A 10,249-nucleotide genomic window follows, 5' to 3' on the forward strand; every position below is an offset into this window, starting at 1 on the left:
GTGATGTCAACCGTCACCGGAGAAAATTAATTTAAACTTTAAAACTTTAATTTTTTGGACTTTTGTTTGAAAGCTTTAGTGGCACTGTAGCTGTCCAAGGTACTGTTGTATAATTTAAATTATAGCCTATATATGCACCAATAAACAAGTCGAATGAATGAATGAATGAATGAATGAATGAATGAATGAATGAATGAATGAATGAATGAATGAAATATAGATTCTTAAATGTTGATATTGTTTTTGCTAATAAAAAATAACAAATGTTTAATAAAAATAAAATGAGCAATTTTCAATATTTATACAATTCAGTTAAATATAAGCTGGACATTTTTGGGGACATGTAATTTCTCTGTGATCTTTAATATATACTGGGTAGCTATATTTTCTAAAATCTCAACCAGGAATTGCTTTAATATGAATATGCTTTACATCCTGATATGCTGTTGTTTCATTTTCATTTTTATTTCACTTGAAAAAATCGGTATTTAATGTTTGAATACTAAAATAAATAACAGCCATTGTTTAAATGGTTATTTTACCAACAAAATGTATATTTTATATTTTTATTAACTTTTGATATAAAACCTCTGTGTAATTTATTGATTGTTAAAAATGAAATAATTTAAGTGCTATATTTTTTATTATTGAAAGTGCCCGCTTACTTTGCCCAAGGCCTGTCAAAAAATATATTTCTGCCACTATAATACAAATGCACTATTATTGTTTTATTATCATTGTTTATTTTTCTGTAATGTATAAAAAATTTGATACATTTATTTCCCCTCCAATCATTTTCATTCATCACGTTAAATTTTGGTCAATTTCCCTCCAAATAAAATTGATTTGCTGTCTTGCCTGGTTTAGCACGGAACATGAGCCTAACAGTTCAGCATACAAAAGGGTCCGAACGATTGGAAAGCGGCTTTTAAAGAGACAAACTATATGCGAAATTTGATTCAAAAAGATATTTTTTTCCAAAAAAATATACGAATTATATTTTAGTTTGAGGCCAACTGTGCGGGTGGATGATTTTCAGTCAGTGGAAAGTAGGCTTATGAATTTAATATGCCTCATATTGTATCACAATCTTCTGTCATATATTTGCAATTTTTTTAATATGTCATAACACAAACGAGACTATTTTAGTAAATATGTAGCAACTGGGGTGGAGAGACCTCTTAATGATCTGATATTATTTTTTTTACAAATAATATTTTTGCAGCACAAACGAGCACAATTTGTGAGCAAACGAAAGTAACATATTTGTGCACAAATATAAATATCTGTTGTTCATTTTCATGGCACAAACCAGCACAAATCTAACCAAATATTTTGGTTAAATCCAAACAGGGAAAACAGATAAAGTGTTTATTAACGGCACAACCAGCACAACTGAATGACACCTGTTTGGTGCAATATAGAGTTACGTCGCGGCTCCCAAAGTGTTTTGATTAGGCAATATCTAAACAACACAAACAGATAAAGTGTTTATTTTTACGGCACAAACCAGCACAAACCGAGCACAAACGAATGAGACCAGTTTGGTGTGATTTAGACAACATGGGGTGGAGAATGACGTCACGGCTCCCGAAATATTTTGATTATATCTAAACAACGAAAATAGATGAAGTGTTTATTTTAACGGCACAAACCAGCACAAACCCAGCACAAACGAATGATACCAGTTTTGTGCAATTTGGAGGAAATGGGGTGGAGAGTGACGTCACGGCTCCCGAAATATTTTGCTTATATCTAAAAGAGGAAAACAGATACAGTGTTCGTTTTAACGGCACAAACCAGCACAAACCGAGCACAAACGACCTGTGCTGTTTTGAAGTCAATTGCGCAACATGGGGTGGAGAGTGACGTCACACGGTTAAAAAATAATGCTTAATATCTCAAACCCCAAACCAGCACAAACGTTCGTTTTTGCGGCACAAATCAGCACAAACGTAGCACAAACGAATGGCATAGTTTTGGGGATTATTTGTTTTAATGGGGTGCCAACTTCACGGAGGTTGTTTAGAACCCGAGTATTGAATTTTGTTCACCTGATGTCACAACCTAAATCCCACCCAATATTAACATCTTATGATCATGGCTGTTTCTCAATTCCAAGAACGCAGAGAACGGACTTGTGTTCTTGTGGAGAGCGGTCTTGCCAGGTTTCCTCGGAAGAACGAACTCAGAAGACCGCGAGGGCAGAGAACACGTCCTTTGAGAATTGAGATGCTGCGTTCTTCCTGATGGTCACATGACCTTCACGTGCTTTAAATGATAAATTATTTAAACATTACAACATTCATACAATGATTTATTGTTTTTCCCTTTTCAAAATATATACTTTGCATAAAAACATTATGAATATATGTTGCACAATATAAATAAAACAGATTTTAATACGAATTTCAGCAAACAAACACCCTAAATGTGTTTATTCCTTTACTAAGATGTCCATGTTAATGTTTACTTTCACCGTGTCATTTAGGGAATCTCCTGAGGTAAATAGTTCATATCTATGAACTTTAATAATAAATCTAGATAAAATGCAGCGCTTCCCACCTCCAGTCGCAATGACTTCTGGGACTTCCAGAGCAAGTTCGGTGCTCAAGTCTGCATTGGTGCGTCCTCGATATCAAGAACACATTCGGGAAGTTTCACGCGTCCTCCGTACTTGCGGTCCTAAGTATTGGAACTGAACTTAGGCAGCTGATGATGACGTTTCACGAGAACACGAGGACGCAAGACCACTGAAGAATGCATATTGAGAAACAGTCTTATGAAAGAATTGGGCCAGACATGCTTGTGAATTTAGTTAAGTTAAGATTCGAACAAAATGTTATTCATGGATTAAAGTAAAGCCAATTACTAACATTACATTCACAGTTTTACTAAGTGGTAACATCGCCCTTGAAGTCTTATAGAGTTCAGAGTTGATGTTGGCAATTGGAGAAAAAAAAAATTGTTACATCTGATAGCCATTTAACTTCTGAAAAGAGTATTACCCAACCAGGGAATATTACCCAGCTATTGAAAAAAATAAAAAATAAAATAAAAAAATAATAATAATTAAATAAATAATAATAATAATAATAAAAATTATACACATTGCGCACTGAAGTCCAATTATACTAGGCCAGTGACTTATGTATTCATACACCAGTGTCTCATGTAAGTTTATAATGGCAAGTCAGTTGGATGTGAAACGGCAACAAAACAAACTTCCCGCTTGGCTTCTATGAATAGAAGGAGGACATTTCTGACAAACGGATCTTCAATAGATACTTCCAGTACCACCAGACAAACTATACCCCTTATCTTCAGCTCTCCATCCATCTGCCATTCTGTGGGGGGATGAATGCCCACCTCTACCATCCTTGCATGTTGCGACAACAAAGCTATCAGACCATGCATTAACAAAAGAGACCATGACATTCGGCTGCAGATCCTGACCCTCATCCAACCCGTTACATTCTATATGCACGTCAAATACAATCACACTCTTCATAAAGGATGCATTTCCACTCACATAGCCCACACCCTCGATGCCATATTTCTCAACTTGCTGATACTAACTTCTGATTTCTGATTTCAGGTCTAACCCATGGATCTAACCCGGGCGTTTCAGCTCTCCCTTCCTTAAACTTATTCTGCTCCAATCTACTGAATCTGAAACAGTGGATTCGTTAATCAAAAAATCGATAATAAATTCATGATAGGACCATTCTCGCCCCACTGTTCAGCGTTTCTCGTATTAGTCCTATCCCTATCGCCATTGCGACTTGACAGTTCTCTAGCAAAAACGCTTGATTATCGATCTTCGCTCCTCACAATTCTATATTCCTTAGCATTTCACAGCACTATTCCTTCTGATGAATACTCGCCGATTTACCATGACATAAACCAAGCCATTTCCCTCATCAGAATAGCCGGTCGCAACGCCTGGCTAGCGAAAATTTATATTTTATTCGCCTTCATCATCATGCCAATCCACCCAGACTTGTAGCGTCTTTTGGCATCAATTGGCGCTCACAATTTAACTTTGCAGTCCGACTAACTTCAGCTGCAAAAGTAGCCCCAAAATTTTGACATGCTTTTAGAAGCAGTATGCTGGATTTTATCTAATAACTACAAAATCCCGCACATTAGCCATCTCCTTGACCATTTTCTCCTCGCCCCTGGCTAAATACCTGATGATCACCCAAAAGGTGTCGAGGATATAGGGATCCCCCTCGCAGAGGAGAAAACAGCTGGTCCCAGCACTTCTATAGAATTCCTGGGCATCAACCTAGATTCGAATAAAATTCAGGCATCCCTTCCTAAAGAGAAAACCATCCGCATAAGCTCCCTATCTCAAATTTTCCTCGAACAAACATGCACTAAATGCGAACTGTTATCTAATCTTGGCCTTTTCAAGTTTGCTATGCGCATAATTCCCAAAGGCCGCCCGTTTATTACTCACCTCCTTCAGCTCTCCTCCTCGGTCCCCGGTTTAGAAGATGCAATAACTCTTTCTAAACCCTGTCACAATGAACTTCATGGATTTATTTCCTTAAGCAATGGAACGGCTGTTCCTTTTCTACAGCAACTTAAATTCTTCTCCAGTGGATATTAACTTATTCACTGACACTGCCCCCTCAGCCAGGTTTGGCGGCTTTTACCAGGGTCACTGGTTCACTTGAATGTGACACCCGCAAATGCTCAGTTTACCCCAAAAATCAGCAATCATCTGCCCTTTTTGAACTCTACCCGTAGTCGTAGCTGCTCTCCTGTGGGGAAACGAATGGTCCGCCTCCAGTATTCTTGTTCATTGTGACAACGGATCCACCCTTCATTGCATTAATAAATGATGCCTGTATTCACTTCCAATTATGCCCTTTATTAAGATGCCTAGTTTGGATGTCAGCCAAAAAACAATTCATTATGACCGCTGAACATGTTCCAGGTTGCAAAAATCACATTTCTGATTATCTCTCTCGCTTTCTTTTTCAGAAATTTCGGCTCTTGGCTCCAGAAGCAGACCAGCATCTAACACCCGTCCCACATTCTTCTCTAATGATATTGCCCTAGATCACCCATTACATCACCTTCACGAAACTTCCATATCCCTCATCCTCATGCTGTTGCCCCACACCTCCACTCTTTCACCCCATACAGCCCGCACACACAATGTTTACTCTGGCTTTTTCGGCCTCCTGAGGGGCTCAGAAATGGCTATTACATGAAAATTTAACACCGCTATACACCCCACAGTTTCTGATCTAACTTGCAGAATGCTGAAAACCTTGCCCTTTTTATTAAGCAAGCAAAACAGATCAGCAAGGTAAAGGGCACTTTCTTTTACATCTTTAACATTTCCTCCAAGAAATATCTCTAGTTCTCCAAGCATTTCTCCACTCAATTTCACCAAAACTGGCCTTCAGGGAACTGCTGATATCCAGAAGATTGGATTTGCTTGTGAAAGAGTCAGAGCTTCTGAACTTCAGGTCTGTTCTGGTCTGAGGATGGCTGTTTAGATCTTCAGTCAGTAATTTATTATCCCAGAGTGTTACTCCTGAAATGAGAAGGGTTTTAGTGACAGATCATTTGTAAACATTTAATCATTCAGGGGTGCACCAATATATTACTCAGTAATAGTTCAGTGGGATAAACAAATTCTAATGTTTGAAAATCTAATCAGGCTGAATAAGAAAAGGTTTGCAATTCTTTAATGGTTAATTATCATTCATTAAAAGAAGGTGTAAGAGGCAGAACCAACAAACTATTAGTATTGGCTAATATCACCAAACAAAGAGCGATCAACAGATGCCTCTCTGATTTATCAGGTACTGTATGACTGAATAATTCACTGAGGTATTTAATACTGCTGCAGCTCTAAATCAGACAGTCTGACATGTGCAATGAAGGAAACGCTGGTTTGGGCTGGTTCCTCACCTGGAATGAAGGAATCACTGCGGGCGTCATAAAGCATACCAGGATACAGAGGTCTTCCTAGAGCTGCCACTTGCAGTATCTCTGATGCCATGGTTGTTTATATATTAAAAACAGATAAAATATTAGATAAATAACTTGTGTTATCACTATAGTGCAGTTTTGAACTTATTTTGAATCACTAAACAAAGATGAAGGTTGAGCTAAATCAAGACAAGATCATTTGAATTTACAGACAACCTTGGGTGTTTAAAAAAATTAATAATAAATGAATAAATCAGGCCTTTCATTCATTCATTCTTTCATTCATTCATTCATCTTCTGCCATTTTTCCGGGGCCGGGTCGCGGGGGCAGCAGTCTTAGGAGAGAACCCCAGACTTCCCTATCCCCTGACACTTCCTCCAGCTCCTCCGGGGGGACACCCGAGGTGTTCCCAGGCCAGCCGAGAGACATAGTCCCTCCAGTGTGTCCTGGGTCTTCCCCGAGGCAGATGCCCGAGCTACCTCAGCTGACTTCTCTGTCGAGGAGCAGCAACTCAACTCGGAGCTCCTTCCGGGTGACAGAGCTCCTCACCCTATCCAAAAGAGTGCGCCCTGACACCCTTTGAAGGAAACTCATTTCGGCCGCTTGTATCTGAGATCTTTTCCTTTCGGTTATGATCCAAAGCTCATGAGCATAGGTGAGAGTAGGAATGTAGATTGACCGGTAAATCAAGAGCTTTGCCTTTCGGCTCAGCTCCTTCTTCACCACAACGGACCAATACATCGACCGCATTACTGCTGCCGCTGCACCAATCCGCCTGTCAATCTCACGCTCCATCCTTCCCTCACTCGTGAACAAAACCCCGAGATACTTAAACTCCTCCACCTTGGGGAAAAGCCCAATCAGGCCTTTATTTGTCACATCCACTTTTGCATAGTGAAATTGACCCACCCCCCCCGACCGTACACAAACATCACAATTTTCAAGGGAAGACAGGTCACAGGAGGTAGCATTTAGAAAGGCAAGTAAGATACATCGGGAGGGTTAGCCAAAAAACACCCTCTAACCTTGCTCTTGATTAGAGCAAAGTGAGACAGGGAGAAAAACAGCCCAATCTAGCACAAGAAAGCACACGGACAAGACACAACATTGACAATCGGATGGGAACAGGGGATATGGATGTAGTCCAATGAGGCCTGGCAGCCGCCTGGTCCTGCAGCCATGGAGGCGCTGGTCGCAGACCGCCTATCCCCTCCATCCAATGGGTGAAACACACGAAGACGTTTGGATGAAGGGATCGGTGGTGATTGTTTATCTGTGGTTGTGTATGTGTTTGTACGTGAGCCTGTAGAGTCCAACAGGTCTCCTTGACAGAGCAGGAATATCAGAGCATCTCTGTATCTGTTTATATTCGGCCAAGCGCTCATTGTGTTCAGAACATTATAGGGCAATAACAGATGCAGCATATTATGGGCTCTGAGACATTACTGAACAAAACTCTTTAACAAAAGAGAGTTTATTCCAGAGTGGTCTCACTTCTCTCTCCAGGGGTGTCAGGTTTTCTCTAAGCTGTGTCCAATAGGCTGTAAATGCTCAGCAGTCTCAGCCCACAAAGACTGGGATCAGTAAGTTCATCAAAACACCAGCTAGCACTTGAAACTGGGTAACCATGCTCGCTTCTGCTGTGGGGCAGTTCTGTCAGTCTAGATCAGGGATCACTAAACTTGTTCCTGGAAGCCCGGTGTCCTGCAGATTTTAGCTCCAACCCTAATCAAACACACCTGAACAAGCTAATCAAGCTCTTACTAGGTATACTGAAACACCCAGGCAGGTGTGTTAAGCTAAATTAGAGCTTCACCCTGCAGGGCACCGGACTTCCAGGAACGAGATTGGTGACCCCCGGTCTAGATTAATCCTGCAAAGTTCAGACTGAGGTCTCCATATTCCAGAGGTTCTGTGTTCTTACCAAATGTTCTGAAGGGATCCTGTGGGCCAGTTCCCCCATGTGTGCTCAGCACACTGTAAAGAATTCATTCCTCATTTTAGTTTTTTCAACAACAAACTTGGTAATTCAACTTGGGCTGGTAAGTTGTCTCAACTAGTCTGTAATAGAGTGTTTGTTGACTCGACATATGCTAAATCAGCATCCCTTAAGTTGCATCTCATACTTCCAGTCCAGCAGGTGGTGGATTATTCACTATTAAACACCAGAAGACGTCAGACACATGGGCTGTTTCTCTATAGACTCTATACATTATTGGTGGAGCCGAACCCGAATACGGCCCGCATGAGTGAGAGAGAGAGTGAGAGTGAGTGAGACGCTCAGGAGTTGGAGGGCGGGGTGGAGGTAAAGGTGTCAGGCACAGGCTTCTCCAAACAGCAATGGACTGAGAAGGCTCGGCTGAGCGAAAAAAATACTTCACTGCATCACTATTTTTGTTAAATAGATTTTTTTGTACCTGAACTGGGATGCAGACCTGGTGCAGTGCATCAACTAACCCCACCCCTAACCCCACCCGTCCCAATGACATCACTCACTCTGTTGCGTCTGACATTGCATGGCTGAGGGATGCAGTCTCAGCTTGCATCATAAAGGCTGCATCCAGATACTGTTGCAACCCGCGGCAGACGATTAATACACCAGATCAGGCTGACAGTCTCCGTGAAGAGGTGGAGTGACTGAAAGGACATGGCTTCAATGCTGCTTTTGGTGTTATACGGCTCTAAAGGTACAATTAAACAATGATGTGCTAGAAGTTAACGCAGATGAAAGAAGTAACAGGTGGCGCAGTAGATAGATAAAATCTCCTGCAATACTCCTGATTACCATCATGTTTGATCAAGTGCCCTTACCTCTGTGTTGACTACAGCGAGCACCGCCAGCCATAGATAAACACACATGCTGATGCAGATCGGCTGCTTCAGGGACATCAGAAGTGACGCCATCTGGGGGAAGTTCACAAGCAGACCTACTGGAATAAAGTCAATAGACCAGACGCCTGAATGAATGTGTGCTGCAACATTACTCTAGAACCCAATACTATCACAACTGGGTCATCTTTCAGACTCTCACAGAATGCTGCACTGAATTGTCTTGTTCAGAAACATTCAGCAAAATAAGCTGCCTTATTAACATGATCTGGAACTTTCTTTTCACTGCACTTATTGCAATTAGACTATAAATAACACAATATGAGCCAGTTCAACTCAGCTGTCATCCAATCCATCCTCTGCACTTCAGTCACCGTCTGGTTTGGCTCAGCTGCCAAAACAGACCTCTGTAGACTACAGCGAACAGTCCAGATTGCTAAACGAATCACTGGCACTACCCTTCCTACACTTCAAGAACTTATTTCAACTCTTCCAGAGTGAGTAAAAGGGCTCACAAGATCACTCTGGACACCTCGCACCCAGCACACTACCTGTTCCAACTGTTATCGTTGGGTCGGCGCTTCAGAGCACCAAGCTCAAAAACAGCCAGACACAGGAAAAGTTTCTCTCCTCAGGCCATCTACCTCATGAACAGTTAAATATCCCCCAACTGTGCAATAAACATGTGCAATACTTCCTCATACGCACTTGTACACAGCACCTTATATCTATTTACAATGCAATACTTTCTTCATTCGCATGTGTACACAGCACCGTATAACCTGTATATCTACAACAAATCTGTACAGACAACTCAACATCCAGATTACTGGACTAACTGCATCTCTGTTTAATGCTTATCGTATTTCTTTTTTCCATATTTATTTTGTGTTGTACACTGGAAGCTTCTGTAGCCAAAACAAACTGGGTGTGTGTGTGTGAAGCACACTTAGCAATAAACTGATTCTGATTCTGAAGAAACTGAAGGACATTGCTTTATTTGCAGTTCAGTGATGATCATTTCATCTGATTAAAACAAATCTATAAAGTGTCTGTGATGACATTTAAAAGAGCTGAGCTTTCTGAATAGTCTACTTGAGCTCTAAACACAAGCAGCTGTTCCCATTCTTACCTGCAGTCTCTGTGTGTTCTTGATAGTTTGAGAGATTAGATCTTCAGTTAAAGTCCTCAGCAGAAATCTGAAGCTCGCCGGATCTCACAAGTGATATTTATCCTCTGAATAAACTGTCCTTTTGCCCCATAGAGGACCTGCACACTGCTGTACAAGCCAAAGTACACACTTGTCCAGGTAAATGTCCTTGTAGTTATATGATCTTCTGTGAAGGCCTATCAGATCTAATCATTAGAGGGAGAGTTTGATCAAAAATGAGAATTCTGTCAATAATTACTCACCCTCATGTTGATCCTTTACAGAAACAAACATTCAGATAAAATGTGAGA

The 10,249-nt window shown here is 40.8% G+C and overlaps 1 non-coding gene across 1 annotated transcript; it reads right to left on the reverse strand.

Annotated features, from left to right (window-relative positions):
• Positions 1 to 4,861: 4,861 nt before the first annotated feature.
• si:ch1073-464p5.2 lies at positions 4,862 to 10,085 on the reverse strand. The gene is made up of 4 exons (XR_015480292.1): positions 9,921 to 10,085; positions 8,771 to 8,889; positions 5,938 to 6,018; positions 4,862 to 5,557 (listed from the first exon to the last, which is right to left on the reverse strand). It is a non-coding gene; the product is annotated as a si:ch1073-464p5.2 (transcript).
• Between the last annotated feature and the right edge of the window lie 164 nt (positions 10,086 to 10,249).

This window comes from Danio rerio, chromosome 3 (genome assembly GCF_052040795.2).
Source record: "Danio rerio strain M-AB ecotype USA chromosome 3, GRCz13ab, whole genome shotgun sequence".
NCBI lineage: Eukaryota > Metazoa > Chordata > Actinopteri > Cypriniformes > Danionidae > Danio > Danio rerio.